Source organism: Saccopteryx leptura, chromosome 3 (genome assembly GCF_036850995.1).
Source record: "Saccopteryx leptura isolate mSacLep1 chromosome 3, mSacLep1_pri_phased_curated, whole genome shotgun sequence".
Lineage (NCBI taxonomy): Eukaryota > Metazoa > Chordata > Mammalia > Chiroptera > Emballonuridae > Saccopteryx > Saccopteryx leptura.
In genome coordinates this window covers 253,101,469-253,117,539 of record NC_089505.1, presented here as the reverse complement: position 1 = coordinate 253,117,539, position 16,071 = coordinate 253,101,469, and the positions used below count along the sequence as shown (strand labels likewise).

The 16,071-nt window shown below is 48.5% G+C and overlaps 1 long non-coding RNA gene across 2 annotated transcripts; it reads right to left on the bottom strand.

Annotated features, from left to right (window-relative positions):
- Nucleotides 1–8,119: 8,119 nt before the first annotated feature.
- Nucleotides 8,120–14,999, bottom strand: LOC136397903 (uncharacterized). 2 transcript variants are annotated; one of them, XR_010749935.1, is made up of 2 exons: nucleotides 14,889–14,999; nucleotides 8,120–10,459 (listed from the first exon to the last, which is right to left on the bottom strand). It is a non-coding gene; the product is annotated as an uncharacterized lncRNA (long non-coding RNA). The 2 variants fall into 2 exon arrangements; XR_010749936.1 differs by lacking the exon at nucleotides 14,889–14,999 and adding an exon at nucleotides 12,322–12,427.
- Nucleotides 15,000–16,071: the final 1,072 nt, after the last annotated feature.

Sequence of the window (16,071 nt, the reverse complement as noted above, 5' to 3'; positions counted from 1 at the left end):
AGCAAAAATACAAAATTGTGAAAAATCCTTTTTATAAGTATTTTAGTCTGACACCAGGTGGTGGCGCAGTGGATAGAGCATCGGCCTGGGATGCTGAGGACCCGGGATTGAAGTCCCAAGGTCTCCAGCTTGAGTGCAGTCTCACCAGCTTGAGCACAAGGCCACTGGCTAGAGCATGGGATCATAGACATGACCCCATGGTTGCTGGCTTGAAGGCCAAGGTCACTGGCCTGAGCCCAAGGTTACTGGCTTGAGCAAGGGGTCATTCACTCTGCTGGAGCCCCACCCTGGGTTAAGGAACGTATAAGAAAACAGTCAATGAACAACTAAGGCGCCACAACGAGTTGATGCTTCTCATCTTGCTCCTTCTTGTCTGTATCTCTCTCTCTCTCGCTAAATTAAAAAATATATAAATAAAATATAAAAGTTTAAAAAATAAAAGTGTTTTATATCAAACTTCTTTCAAGGAAGGAGGCTCAAATGAGCTGACCCTTTAGTCACTGAGAGAAGCCCTACCAAACATACTCTCCACTACAGTAGAGGTGTCAAAGGGTGACTGCTGAGGTGATTTTAGACAAAGGTTTCCAGAAACTTTAGGTTGAGAACCATCTCCTTGTGAGGCTATGTGGGTCTCACTTTATCTTCCTCTTTTTCAGCTGCTCTGTGGCCACCTGCTGCCAAGGAGTTCAGCGCTTATAATGACAAGGAAACCTGGAGGCTGAAAATAGAGCTGATTTCCCGGAATATCAGGTACTGAGAGGAGAGAGGGGTGGGGACTTCTTGGACCTGAACTCACATCAGCTGACAAAACGCAGCTGTCATTGGCCCCACAGCTCTATCCAGCTCCTGGTGACAGGGAAGGAAGCCAGTTTCGCTGGGAAATACTGCAGAGATTTTTACTCTGTTTTCATGGGAAGGGCTGAGCTGCCACGTGCTGGGGACAAGGGACCAGACTCAAATGAATCTATGGTTGGACTGCTGTTGCTAATGAAAGTGCTCAGTCAATTCCTAACCGTGGGAACTGCATTAGATCAATAGCCCCATAACTCTCATTTTGATGTTTGACACCTGAGAACTTGAGGTCATCTGTGAATGAGGAACACTGGTTGCTGAACCACACTTCAGACAGTATAAAATTTACCATTTCAAAAGAAGCTTTCTAACTTGTCCAGATGTTCCTTAGTGTATCACGTTATACACAACCTAGATGGAAGGTGTCCTCAGTTATTAATACTGTTCACAGCACACCTAGGTTAGCACATAGCCTTCTCCAGCTTTTTTGCTCAGGGTACTGACCCAAAAGAATAATAGCAAACATTATGTATTATTTCTCTGTTGCTGTGTAATTAATTACCCCAAAATTTAGCTGCCTCGAACAACAATAAACATTTATTATCTCACACAGTTTCTGTAAGTCAAAACTTCAGGAGTAACTTAGCTTAACAGTTCTGGTTCAGGGTCTCTTACAAGGTTTTAGTGACAATCTCAGCTGACGCTGCATCTTCTGAGGGCTCAACTGGGGCTAGAGGGTCCATTTCCAAGATGGCTTCCTCATTTGGCTAGCAACTTAGTGCTGGCTGTGGGTAGGAAGTCTCAGCTCCTAAATTATGTGAAAGTATTACTTTGATTAAAATTTTAAAATATGTATTAAACTAAAAATAATAAAAATAAAAAATATGTATCTAAGTAAATCAAAATTCACTAGCAGGGATCAAAACCCAAATTTCCCTACTATCGTAATTTTGTCTACTCTTTTTTAATCTACCACTGGTCAACTCTGGCTACATGTCTATTCCCCCCACGCACACTGAGCTCATGCTCCTCAGGGTCAGGAGTCCTAGGTAATTAATGTTTCCAGTGCTCTGTCACTCCCATACCCTTGCCCAGCTCTTCTTCCTCCAGGGCCCAGGAGTTTGCTCAGAATGACACACACAGAAGGTGCTCAACAGAGAGATATCAATACAATCACTTTCCACCTGTAACATATGCTACAGTGAGGAAGACACTGACTCTGAGGAACACCTCAGCCCACGTGCAATCAGAGTGAGAAAAAACATAGACCTGTCTCAATGGTCCTGGCTCTCTCCTCCCAGAATGGACTGATAACAGCAGGGTGCAGGGAGGGTAGATCGTGGGAATGAAGGAACAGAAGCAAAGGCCTCAGTGATTTCTGAGCAGGGTCAGGGCTTTACTCTACCTGGAGACCCAGGCAGAAGGGACCTGTTGAAAGGTGGCTGACCCCCCTCAAAGGTGGTCCTGAGGAATGACCTGGGCTCATCACAATGGAGAGATCAATCCCCTTTAGAGCTCTGGGGACACAGAGTGAAACAAACCCTTCTTGTTGAAAAAGAAAAATGAGTTCTCGCCCCCTACTCCACCCCAGACTGCTCCCTGCTGGTTCATCTCTGCACTGGGGCTGGCAGAGGGGAGGAAAAAGACAAAAAGGAAGGAGGGGGCATTTCCTCTCACAGACCAGGTAGCCAAAGCAGCTGCTCTAAGATTCCTCTTCTCCGTGGGTCTTCCAGACAGTTCAGCCCTGCTGCTTGTCCAGAAAATACTTTTGCCTGAGGCCCTCCCAGTACACTCGAGAATGTACTCCCTCCTGCTGTTTCCCGCCCGCCGCTGCTTGCCTGCTCTCTCCAGGCAGAACCCTTCCTTCACTGCTCCCGCTTTGGCCATGCTGGTTTCTCCTTCAAGGCTGAATACGTCAGACTCCTTTGGTGGCTCCAGAGAGAAACACGCTTCACCTGAGCTCAACTAAAAAAGAACATATGGACACAGATTTACCATATGCCCAGTGCTGGGATTCCAATAATTTAACAACCGGTTCTCTACCCTAATGGTCATTTTAACTATAAAAAAATGATATGCCAAAAGGTAGTTTATCATTTCATGCATTTAATACTTATTTCTGAATAAGAGAGGTACACAAAACTAGATGTTGTAAAAAATAATTCCTGGCCCTGGCCGGTTGGCTCAGCGGTAGAGCGTTCGGCCTGGCGTGTGGGGGACCCGGGTTCGATTCCCGGCCAGGGCACATAGGAGAGGCGCCCATTTGCTTCTCCACTCCCCCCCTCCTTCTTCTCTGTCTCTCTCTTCCTCTCCTGCAGCCAAAGCTCCATTGGAGCAGAGATGGCCCGGGCGCTGGGGATGGCTCCTTGGCCTCTGCCCCAGGCGCTGGAGTGGCTCTGGTCACGGCAGAGCGACGCCCCGGAGGGGCAGAGCATCGCCCCCTGGTGGGCAGAGCGTTGCCCCTGGTTGGCGTGCCGGGTGGATCCCAGTCGGGCGCATGCGGGAGTCTGTCTGACTGTCTCTCCCCGTTTCCAGCTTCAGAAAAATACAAAAAAAAAAAAAAATAATAATAATAATAATAATAATTCCTGACAAAAACCAATAAAACTATTATTTAAGATATTTCCATTTCCATATTGCTTCTTGATTGGCGTCCTCAACTTTCAATTTTTTTCACCTGTGGATGGAATGAACATTACTACGGGCACTTAGAATACACTCTGGCACAGATGAACATTAAAAAAGAGTGAAGGATGTAAATTTGTGATTTCCACATTGGGCAGCTGCCGAGGCACCCATCTTAGAGAGAACCCTGATTCCAAGTGCCATTTTAACAACTGTTATTACGAACTCAACAAAAAACTAGGTATCAGTTCTACCGAACTGGTGCGAATCGGCTGAATCCCACAACTGCATTTGCCTTAGCACTTCCACTCCTAGGTATATACTCAAAGAATTGAAAATAAGTTTTCACACAAATACTGATACCTGAATGTTTGTAGTACCATAATTCATACTAGCTAAAAGGTAAAAACAACTCAAATGTTCATCAGAACAGACAAATAAAATGTGGTAGGTATATTCATACAGAGAAATATGATTCAGCACTAAAAAGGAATGAAGTACTTAAACATTCTGCAACATGGATAAACCTTGAAATCATTATGCTAAGTGAAAGAAACCAGACACAAAATGCCCCATGTTCTATGATTTCATTTATAAGAAACTTCCAGAACAGGTAAAGCCATAGAGCAAAAAGTACACTGTAGTTGCCAGAGGTTGAGAGGAAGAAAGAAATAGGAAATGATTGCTTGATGGGCACACGGCTTCCTTTTGGTGTGATGAAAACATCTTGGAACTGGATAGAGGCAATGATTGCACAACATTGTAAATGTACTCAATGCTACTGAACAGCACAATTTAAAATGGTAAATAGTTAATTTTATGTTAACTAAAATTTACGTCAATCAAAAAGGTAACAACTCAATGTTTAAAAAATAAAATGTAAAGACAATTGACAGGGGAAGGAGAGACAAAAGGAATGTATGAGCTCACGTGAACAGAAAGTCTAGGATATACCCTGTTGGCTTCAGACATGGCTAGATCCTGGGACTCGGCGATGCTCTCAAGGTTTTGTACCCATCTCTCCACTCAGCATTCATCCCAGCAGTCTTCCTGTGGCAGGAGGAGAGGGTCACTGCCAGTTCTGGTGTCACATTATGCTTAGTGGGCAAGAAAGGACTTATTGCTGGTTGGTCATGTATCAGTCCTTAGACCAATCACTCTGACAGGGTATGGAGACCCCTGACTGAACTGGATGAGGATGGTCACCCCGACAGCCAGCCCAGGATGGAGGTGAAGGCGAAGGTGTGAAGTCAGCGCCACCCTAAGCTCACAATGTGGTTACTGTGGAATGGGGAAAGCGTCGTTCACTGAAGGAAAGGATGCTGGGTAGCAAAGGTACCTAATCTCCATAGAGGCTTCACTGGAATTCCTTGCCATCTTCCCTGGAAGACCCTCCCCTCTCTCCTCACCATATGCCAAGGCTCAGCTTCTTCTCAAGGCACCTTTGCCCACTCGGCCTGCTGGGACTTACCTTGCCAGCACTACTACATTCAAAAGCAGAATCCAGCCCTGAGGTTCACTGTGTTAATATAGTCAGTCTTTTCTTGGCATTGTGCATTAAATTTTGAATATTCTTATCTTTTGAACCTGTAGTCAGGCTTTTAGGAACATACCCTATGGACAAATCCAGCAAGCATGCAAAGACACATCCACATAGAGACAGCCTTTGGGTAATTGTTGATACCGGTGAACATGGAATAACAGAAAGACTCTCAACAGGGGAGAGGAGTCAAATAAATTACGGTGAAGACAAATGGAGAACTGCCATGCAGCTGTTTGAAAGAGTAACAAATACCTACACTTACTGACTAGACCATGAAATTTGGTATTTAAAAAAAAAAATACCCTGGCCAGATAGCTCAGTTAGCTAGAGCATCATCTCAAAGCACAGAGGTTGCCAGTTCGATTCCCATCAGGGCACATACAGGAACAGATCAATGTGCCTCTCTCTCTCTTCCTCCTTTCCTTTCTCACTAAAATCAATAAGTAATTTTATTTATTTATTTATTTGTTTGTTTGTTTGTTTGTTTTTAGTGTGAGAGAGAGAGAGAGACAGACATGGACAGGCAGGCAGAAAGGGCTAGAAATAAGAAGCATCAATTCTTCATTGCGGCACCTGAGTTGTTCATTGATTGCTTTCTCATATGTGCCTTGACCAGGGGGCTACAGCAGAATGAGTGACCCCTTGCTCAAGCCAGTGACCTTGGGCTCAAGCCAGTGATCTTGGGCTTCAAGCCAGCAACCTTTGGGCTCAAGCCAGCAACCATGGGTTCATGTCTATGATCGCACACTCAAACCTCAGGGTTTCAAACCTGGGGCCACAGCATCCCAGGCCAATCTTTGATCCACTGCACCACCACTTGGTCAAACAATAAATAAATTTTTTTTAAATGATGTAAACCCTGGCCGGTTGGCTCAGTGGTAAAGCGTTGGCCTGGTGTATGGATGTCCCGGGTTTGATTCCCAGCCAGGATACACAAGAGAAGCACCCATCTGCTTCTCCACTCTTCCCCTTCTCTTTTCTCTCTCTCTCTTCCCCTCCTGCAGCGAAGGCTCCACTGGAGCAAAGTTGGCCAGGGCGCTGAGGATAACTCTATGGCCTCCACCTCAGGCGCTAAAATGGCTTTGATTTTATGCAGGGGAGCAATGCCCCAGATGGGCAGAGCATTGCCCCCTAGTGGGCATGCCAGGTAGATCCTGGTTGGGCACATGCGGGGGAGTCTCTCTGCCTCCTTGCTTCTCATTCAGAAAAATACACACACACACACAAAAGATGTAAAAAGGAAATATAGTGTGACCCCTTCTTTAAAAAACATATGTTGGGCAGATAAAATGTATTATGCTCACTTTGTTAAAGATAACACAAGGAGGCCGTCGCCCAGGTGATATTAATGTGTGTTGAGAATCCTTGTAACCTGGGGCTTGGTTTTGGGATTAAGCCTTTCCCACCCTTTTTGATGTAGGGCGGTACAATCCAATCATGCCTCAGAGAAGTGACTTTGTATTAGAGACTTCCCTGTTTTGTATATTGGATTAAGGGTTTGGATTTCTACACTATAAAATGGGGACTGAACGAGAGCTTGGCTCTTGGTTCCTGAGGTTAGCATGAGAGAGCAGAGAGAATAGAGCCAGCAGCGGGAGGAGGCCACGTGGAGAAGGCCAGGAAAAGCAGCCAAGATGGCGGAGTGCTGAGTGAGATGCCAGTTTGTACAGAGTTTGTATCTGGGATAAGGAAGGAGATGGGGAACTGAGGAGAATAAGGCTGGTGAGCTAGAAACCTTTGATTCTAGGAAACTCGAATAAATCAGTAGCTTTGTGAGCACTGAATGTGACTGGGTTTTGGAGCCCAGTGTGTATTTTTACTTGCCCGCCGGGTGCAAGCTAGATTAAAGACTATGGCCCACCAGTTTTTGGCTCCATGGTTTCTTTACCGACTGTCCGAATCCAATGCGAACCTGCATAGGCCGGGCTGCTGTGATAGTGGCCCTGGCCGTGGCTTCTGGCTTTACAACATAACCCTGGCAAATGACAGGGGAGACCAATCTTTATACAGACTAAATGCACAGCTTAATGGCCAAAATTATACAAAATAAATTCCATTCTTTAATCTCATCTCTGGGAGAACATTAAAAGGGCTTCAGGTCATATCCATATCAGCGCATCTCAGAAGCCCATTCCTTCCAGCCCAGTGCCTGCTGTCCCATAGCTGCTCCAGAGACTCAAATGTGCTACAACCTGAACATTCTACTGAACTCCGGTCCATAAGGCTTTTCCTGCTCAGAACATCTTCATTGTCCCACTTCATTCTTTTATTATGTAGATCAACTTAGCTCTGCTCAGCAAGTGATAATAATTCTTCCTCTCTCTAGGCAAATTCAAGATTTTCTCCAGTGGGCAGGGGAAGAAAGAAGGCTAAGTTTATTCTTATGTTAATGATTTTAATTCATATCTATATACATGGGAAATAGTGGAGGAAAAATACACACAAATCATATCAGGGCTATCCCTCATTGTGGGATTATAGGTGATTATTTTTGTTCCCTCTTTTATACTTTTCGTTTGAATTTCTTTTTATAGAGCATGTTCTACTTTTATATTCATAAAGAAAAAAAATTTTAAAGAAGACTTCGTACTGTGGCACATTTCTTTTTATTTCCTTTTTTTTCCCCCAAGACCCAGCAAAGGATAGAGACTTGACCCAGGGACTCCATCCTCAACACAGGATGATTTCTTATTTTCTTTAATTTTAGAGCTTTAAAAAGGTAACCCCCCTTTCACACATTACAAGAATATGAATAAAAGAAAATTCCGTAGTGGGTTTATAAGTCTTCCCCATAGCATGCTACTGTGCAGATTCATTGACAATAAAGCAGGCTGAGCCCTCGGTGTAAGAACTGAGCCTGTTCTTACAGTCTGAGTCTGGAGGCGGGGGTGTTGCCTTCCCCGAGCAGTTACCTTGGCAAACTCCCCTTCTTCAAATGGAAGCTCACCCATGCAGCCTGGGCCCTAGGAGCTGGCGACTTCCCGCTACCATGTTGGAGTTTCCATAGTCCCTGTGAGTGTCTCCAGCAGGTCTGAGTGACCTTGGCCTTATGGAAGGCAAGGGGGGAACTCCGGGCTCTGCCGACCTCCTGTATGAGAGCCCTGGGGTCTGAGCAGGGTAAAAATTACACGCTGCCTGCTTTCCTTTTCCTGCTGGGTCCCTCCTCGCCTCCTCCGCCACCTCCCCTGGGGCCTCTCTGGCCAGCTCTGCCTCTGTGTTTGGGCCAGGCAGGGAGAAAAACATTTGGCTCCGCTCCTTGTTTGTCAAGAGTCCAACATTACCAGGGGTCTCGCCTGGTTTCAAGTATTTCCCGGTGCCTTTCGTTACTCCATAGTCAAGTTTCTAGCCAGGATTTCTTGGCTCTGGGAAAGATTGAGTGCCTGTCTGTGCCTTCTAGGCCTGTGTTTCATTTGCAGCTGCCTGGCTCTGACTGGGTGACAGTCCCGGCCCTCCCGGTCAGCCCATCCCCTTCTGCATGGCCGGCAGAGGAGGCCCTTTGTGTCGCCGTCCTGGTGCTTCAGAGGAAGGAGGCTCCCAGTTTCCACCCCAGCCCTGTGTCCCAGGCTTATTGCAGCCCCAGCACAGGCTCAGAAGTCGCACCCTTTTCCAAGGGTGAGCAATTCCTGCCTGTCTGCAAAGGCAGGAATGTCAGCCCCTAAGAGCCCAGCCCCTAATTGTTTCTAAGTCAGACTGGGACCTGTTCTGCACCTGGTGCTTTCCTGCTACAAACTTTCAGCTGTTCTGATCGTTCACACAGGCGTTGGCAAGGCTAAAAAGGTCTGGAAGCAAATGAATTCAGGAAGCCTGCAGTACATCAGGCCTGGGCTGGTGGGCGCCTCTCCCTCTCCCTGCCGAAGGACCCCCTCCGTGAACTCCAGGTCACTTCCTGCTTTTGGATTCATCTGGGGCAGAGGCCCTGAGGGGGCTCTCTGGCCCTGGAGTCCAAGCCCCAGGGAAGATAGAGCAGTTTACCGGAATGACACTGCATCCCAGGCGAGGTGCTCCAGGGTTGCCAGCCCAGTGCAGACCTTTCACAGAGAAAGGGTCTGTGAGCCAAGGCTGCAGGTTCCAGGAGCCAACCTGGGAGCCTGTTCAGGACATGGCTTTAGAAACAAAGAACTCAGTGGACCCCCACGTGTCCTCATCACCATAGGCAACCCATGTCTTTTCATTGTAGGAGTGTGAGGAAGCTGTAAATGTTAAAATAACGCTTCCTTGACAAAGACTTCCTCTCTTCCCTTTCTTTAAAACTATAAGGTATTTTCTGAACTCTCATTTGCTTTTCTTTTAGGTACTATGCTCAAAGTTACGGATTGATGCTCGAGTATTTGTAGCCCATGGACAGTAACTGGCAGGAGTTCGCAGCTGTAATCATTTGGCGGGGAAAAAAGGCATCATTCGTGAGGCTTTCCTCTTAATACTTCTGACACTCTAGTCAGAAAGATAAAATAGGTAATCGGACAGGTGCCTGCTCCATCCTGCCAGCCCAGCACAAAGTTCCAGCTTCTTCCCCAGGGCTGCTAAAACCCAGCAGCTGACTTCAGCCTTGGGAGTGAGGAGCCGCAGGAAGTGCGGAACTGGGACCGGGTGTAAAGGGCAGCTATGTCAGGCTCCTGCTTTGAACCCAGGGGATTCCCTGGTTGGTGAGTAGGAGGAGCTGCAGAGATCATCTGCTACAGGGGCAGGTGGTGACAGGTCGCAGTGATTCGGGTTTGGCCATTCTCTGACTAATGCAGGAGGGCTTTCACACCCTTCACTTGGCGGGGTCCTCCCAGGCCCTCATCCGCAGGTGGATAGGTACAGCCTCCACTGCAGGTGACGAAACTGAGGCTCAGAGATTCCCTCACTGCTCAAGGTCTCTCAGTTGGTAAAAGACCAAGTAGGGGCCTAGAACGCAAGTGTCCTGACTTCTGGGCTGGGAGGGCATCAGCTTAACCCTCTGGGTGCCAAAGTCTGCGCTGACTGCCGGGTACCGGGCCTCGCATTTCTGCCTCTCAGGTTTGAGGCAGAGCAGCACAGAAGGGAGGGGGTGGAGAGTGAGGCTAGGAACGGGAGTTGCAGGCTCAGTCGCAGTCGGGCAGGCTTTTGCCTCCGGGTGCCCCAGCTCCAGCCCGGCCGCGCGGCGCCGCCAGAGCTCCGCGGCTCCCAGCGGAGACTCTGGCCGCGGCCATTGGCCACTGGAAGCCCGGGTAGGGAGGGGGAGCGGGCCGAGGCGTCGGGTTACTCGGATCGAGCGGCTGTGGCCGCGGGGGAGGGGCGGGCACGCGGCAGCTGGCCCGGGTGGGGGTGGGGACAGGGGTGAATCGGGGCCTCGGGCAGAAGGACCCCTTCCCCCCGCCCCTTCCCACGGCTCCATTCTTGGTCTTAAAGAGAAACCATCACCGCATTTGTATCCCACTCAATCAGCAAACACTGGTGAAGCGCCCATGCCGTGTCAGGTGTTGTACTGGACTTGACTGGTGCAAAATGGCACAGCTGGGGTTCTGCCCAAACTTGCGTCTAATTGAGAAAATAAAAAAATCCACACAGAAAAACGCTGAAGACACCAGAAAGTAGATAATAAGTCCTAAATGAAAATCATAAGCAACCAAAGTTATAGAGGTTCCTGGAAAGGAAAGCTATTACGGACCCCACCCCCCACCCCAGGGTAATCCGAGAGTTTGTACAAAGGGGCAGGTGTGGCTGCCCTGAAACTGCTACCAGGGCCTCCAGGGGCCAGGCAGAACAATCCCATCATGGCTTATGCTCACTCACCTCTGCCGCAACCCCTAGCCACCCCCCACTCCCCTCCCCCCCCCCCCCCCAGCCTCCCAAACCCTACTTCTGCCTCTACTCTCAGTCTCCAGCAAGACTAGCGCCTTCACTTTCTTCACTTCCAATAGAGGCTGGCTGGAAGTGTTGCTGTCACTTCTCATTGAACTTTCTAATCTGCCCCCCCAAAAAAACGCCCCAGGTCCTTTGGAATGTCATCAGAGTTTATGACTTCTAGTTAGTGTCACCTTGTCAGCCTCCTTGTCACTGTTTCTGTCCCTTGAGGATTTTAGAACTGGGTTCTTTCTTTTCTACTGTCATCATTCTTGTGATTTCCGCATCAGTGCTGATGACCCACCCAACACTTAGTCCTTAAGTCCCTTGACTGCTCTAGCCCTAGCAATATATTTCTCCTGCCCACCTTAGCTTCCTGGTCATACCCTAGACCGCAAAACCATGAATGGCTTCAATGATCTCTAAAATCTGATTCAAAGATCCTACCACTTGTCAGCCCTCAAATTCACTCACTTCAGTCCTTCCCCCTCCACCAGTTATCCACCTAAGACTTCCAATCCATCACTCCCTCTACTGTTTTTTCACTATTATTTATCTCCCCTCAGGACTTCACGCCTTAGCAGCTAGATGTCATGATCCAGTGTGCAAAATCTTCCTTGCAAACACTCTTAACTTCCTTATACTGGTCTCTCTCCATCAAATTCACCTGGCGAAAACCCAACTGTACTTCACACCTGCAACAGAGCAGTTTGAACACTACTGAAGAAGATTACCCAGCTCCTCTGGATGGACTCGTTTCAAATTTATGGCTATAAATTTTGAACGGCATTTGAACTGCTGGACAATCGTACTAGTTTCTTAGAAAATTCCTTTTCTCTCTCCACAGTGCAACAATTTCACACTTTCTCCTCTCTCTGCACATTTTCAACACCCCTTCCTCTTTCACTCTGTCTGACATTAGACTATCCTTCACAGAGAAAATAGGTACAGTCAGACCAACTGCCTGATCCTCCTGCCACCAAAGCCACCAGAATGTCTGCAGCTCTGCATTCTCTCTGTCCATCTGTGGCCAACCCCTCCATCTGTGCCTTGGGCCCCTGCCCCTTTCACCAGCACAAGGATTCCCTTTCTTTCATGCACCATCAGTTTCTTCCTCTCCACTAGAACCATTGAAGTAAACAGGACTTCATTCCCTAAACTTAAGAACAGAATACTCTTAGCCTCACATCTCCGCCAGGCTACTCACCATTTTCTGCCCCTCTTCAGAGCAAATGTTCCTGAGAGAGTTGTCTGTTTTCTGACACTCCTCTTTCTCACCTGCCATTCTTACCTCCACCCACTCCAACTGGGCATTTATCCTTACCATTCTGCTACAGCTCTTAGCAAGGATGTCAGTGACCTACATCTCCACTAGATCAGTGGCCAGTTCATGGTTCTCATCTCATTCGGCCTCCCAGTGGCATTGAACATGTTTGATCACTCTGTGGCCAATTGAATTATTGATCCTGTGTAACATGGTAGTCCCTCCCACAAGAGGTAAAGTATACTTTCTTGCCCCTTGGCTTTGGGCCAATGTTATCATCATAGAAAATAACCTGCCGTAACTGGTCTGCTGGTGCAAGGATGAGGGACATGTACGTAGAGCAGACTCAGACCCAACTGCATCTTGGAGATACCCAACCAGGGTCAGCCACATGTAGACGACCTCCAGCCAACCTATAGATTCATGAAAAAAGAATATTTACTTTTTATGCCACTGAGAATTTTTTTTTTAAGTGAGAGGTGGGGAGGCAGAGACAGAATTCTGCATGCACCCTGACCGGGATCCACCCTGCAAGCCCCCTACCAGATGATGCTCTGTCCATCCAGGCTGCTGTTTCCTTGCTCAGCAACTAAGCTATTTTAGTGCCTGAGGCAAAAGCATGGAGCCATCCTCAGTGCCCAGGGCCAACTTTTGCTCAAACCATTCAAGCCATGGCTCAGGGATGGAAAGAGGGGAAGGGGTGGAGAAGCAGATGGTTACTTCTCCTGTGTGCCCTGACCAGGAATCAAACCCGCAACTTCCACACACTTGGCTGATGCTCTACCACTGAGCCAATGAGCCAGGGCCACTGAGATTTTTGTCATTTTTTGTTACTCAGTAACAGTGGACCAATACCTCTTCCTTCTTGAACTACTTTCTTAGCTCAGTTTCCTTATAATTAAAATTCCTGGTTTCCCTTCAACTTCACAGATTGTTCTCAAGTGTCTTCTGCGCAGGTGTTTCTTCCACTAGATCTCTAAATTTTGGAGTGTCTTCAGTGTCAGCCCTCTCTCTCCTATCTTTCCTCTTTCCCTCAGTAGAATTCTCCAGGCCGTAACTTTAAATACTATCTACATTCTGGTTCTCAAATTTAAGTCTGAAGGTGAGACGCCCCTGAATTCCAGACTCAAACTTGTCTACCTATCCAGCTGATGTCTGATAGGTGTTGGCATGGCCAAAAAGACCTACTGATCACCACTTCCCCCAACATGGACATCCCATCCATCTAAGTAGCCTAAAAATGGAAGAGTCATCCTCAACTCTTCTCTTCTGTCATAGGTCAGATCACCATTAAGTCCTATCTACTACACCTCTAAAATCGGCCCAGAAACCAGTACCACATCTCACCATCTTCATGGCCCCAACCCTGGTTTTATCTCCTCTTGACAGAAATTCTGCAACCACATAGTAACTGTTCTCCTCAGGTCCTAGTCCATGCTCTGCAAAACAGCCACAGTGAGCTCTATAGAGGGTAAGTGAAATCTCTTCACTCCCAGCTTAAAACCCTCCAAAGCCTTCCCATTGCAATCAAAATAAGCCCATACTCCTTACCTTGGCCTATGAAGACCTGCTGATCTAGCCCCTGCCTATTTTCCCCAATCTCCTTATTCACATTGCTTCAGCAACAATGGCCTTCGTAGTGTCTCTGGAACATAAGCACATTCCTGACTTGGGGCTTTTGTACTTACTATTCCTTATGCTCAGAGCATTCATCCCACAGAGATCTCCACAGGGCAGCCTCCTTTCCATCCATAAGATCTCAAATGCCATCTCCTCAGAGAGGCCTTCCTTGTCTAAATAAAGCACCATCAGCTCCCCCCCACACACACACACCTGACTCTACTACCTCTACTCTATCACATTAGTTTGTCTTCCTTGTAGTGCATATATCAACATGTAATATTGTTTGGCTTTGTGTCTTCTCTGTTCCCTCCCATTACAACATGATATCCTTAAGGGCAGTTATTTGTCTTGGTCTCTGATGTGTCCCCAGGGTCCAGAACATGCTTTGCGCATAGGAGGCTCTCAGTAAATGCATGTTAGCTGATTGACTGATGTCAGAACTGAATGGAGGACATGATTGGCTAGATTGTGAAGATGAGGGGGGTGTCCCAGGAAGGCAACTGCAGGGTCAGAGAGAGGGAGGCTGCAGAATTCAAGGTATATCAAAGGGGCCGTTGAAAGGCCAGGCTGGCTACAGGGGAGAATGTGTGTGGAAGTGGGTGAGGGAAGTCCACATGGTGGGAGGGCGTAAGTGTTGTCACTCTAAGTCCTTTGAATTAGTGAGTGCTGTGAACAACTGTAATTCAAAGACAGGATATGTTCAAAGCAAAGTATTTAGTAGAATGATTAGTATGGTTAAGAGGGTATGTATTTCTGAGTGTCCTTAACTAAGTGTTGTCCTGTGGGAGCAGAGAATTTTAGAAGACATCTAGAAGAATCTGGGAACCCAGGGGACCCAGAGATCAGTCCTTGAATTTCAGATGCAAGAAAAACCCATTACCCAACCTTTTAGGGACAAATATTGAGTTTCAGTTTTGGAAGGTCTCCCTGGGTAATTAAGGGTTTGCTGAGCACACAGCAGGCACTCATACACATGTGTTAACGAGCTGGTGCCCTGTCTTGGGCTCCTTCACACCCTCCCCATCTCTCTCTCTCTCTCTCTCTCTCTCTCTCTCTCTCTCACACACACACACACTCTCTCTCTCTCTCTCTCTCTCTCTCTCTCTCACACACACACACACACACACACACACACACACACACACACACACGACTAAACTGCTTTCTTCGCCCAGTGACTGAACACAGCTCACCAGACCCCCACCCCGCGGATACACCCTGGACCCAGCTACTTACTTTCCCAGCCCCCTCCACCCAATTCCATTGTCAGAGCAGAACAAAGGCCCAAGGCATCCTGGGTTAAAGGATTTTAACTCTGCCAATCCCAGGAGGCTCCAGCAAGAAGCAGCTTCCTGCAAGAGAAAAGTGACTGAGAAATCTCCCTCAGGGACAGGTCCCCCACCCCCCCCCACCCCCGGTCTGAAAAACAGAACCTAGCCGCCAATCAGACACTCCCCTCAGGACCTCACGCAGCCCCCTCACCCCGCACCCCAGGGATTAGGAACTTTCTCTCCCAGAGACCTCCCAGCAGTCAAATGGGTCTTTAGGTTTCTTTCACCCGGTAACTTCTGTTTGTGGCGGTCTGTCCTAGCTCCCACCCAAGCCCGAGGAACCGTCCTGCCACCTCCATCACACAGGACTCCCCTTTCCTCCTTGTCCTGCTGCCCTCGGACTGCCCCCTGCCTCCTGCGCCCCGCCCCGCCCCGCTGCCCGAAGAGCTCCCGCACTGTTTTGCCCCGTCCGGGAGCCCTCGGATCCTCGCCCCGCGCCCCTGCTCCCCAGAGGCGAGGCGGCCAGAGCCACGGCGGCGATGTGAGCTCGGCCGCCGGTGCGGGCCCCTGCGTCCGTGCCTCGCCTCCCCGGCCCCTCGGCCACCAGCTCCTGGACCTGGCTGGCCGGCCACCGCCACGATCGCCCTCTGGAGAGGAAAGCCGGCGCGCGTGTTTGCTGTTAAGAGAGCATTTCCAGGCGCTGGGTTCGGAGTGCATGTGTCATTGTGCCTCTGCCGGAACCTGGGAGCAGCGTCTGGGGAACCCTTGCTGGTTGCTCTGCCCCTGTCCCGGAGGTTTCAGGAAAGAAACTGCAGTTAGTGTCAACCCCCTTTTGCCCACCCTGGAACTCAAGTTCAGCGTGCATTTTTTCCCCCTTAAGCTTTTCACGTAGAAGAGATACCAGGTAAATTAGAAACATGTTTGAGAAAGGAGTGAGCAGTAAACGCTGGCATTTAAACAACACAAAAATGCCCAGGCCAGGCCACACGCCCAGGCGGCGCGGCGCACCCGGCGGCAGTGCAGCGCCCTCTGGCGGCCTCGCGGGGCTCCGTCGTTCCCCGCCCCCACGCTCTGGAGCGAAAGGGAGAGCCGCCCCCCTAATCTGAAAAGCAATGGGACAACTTTGGAGGAAGAGAGTTAAAAGTGTA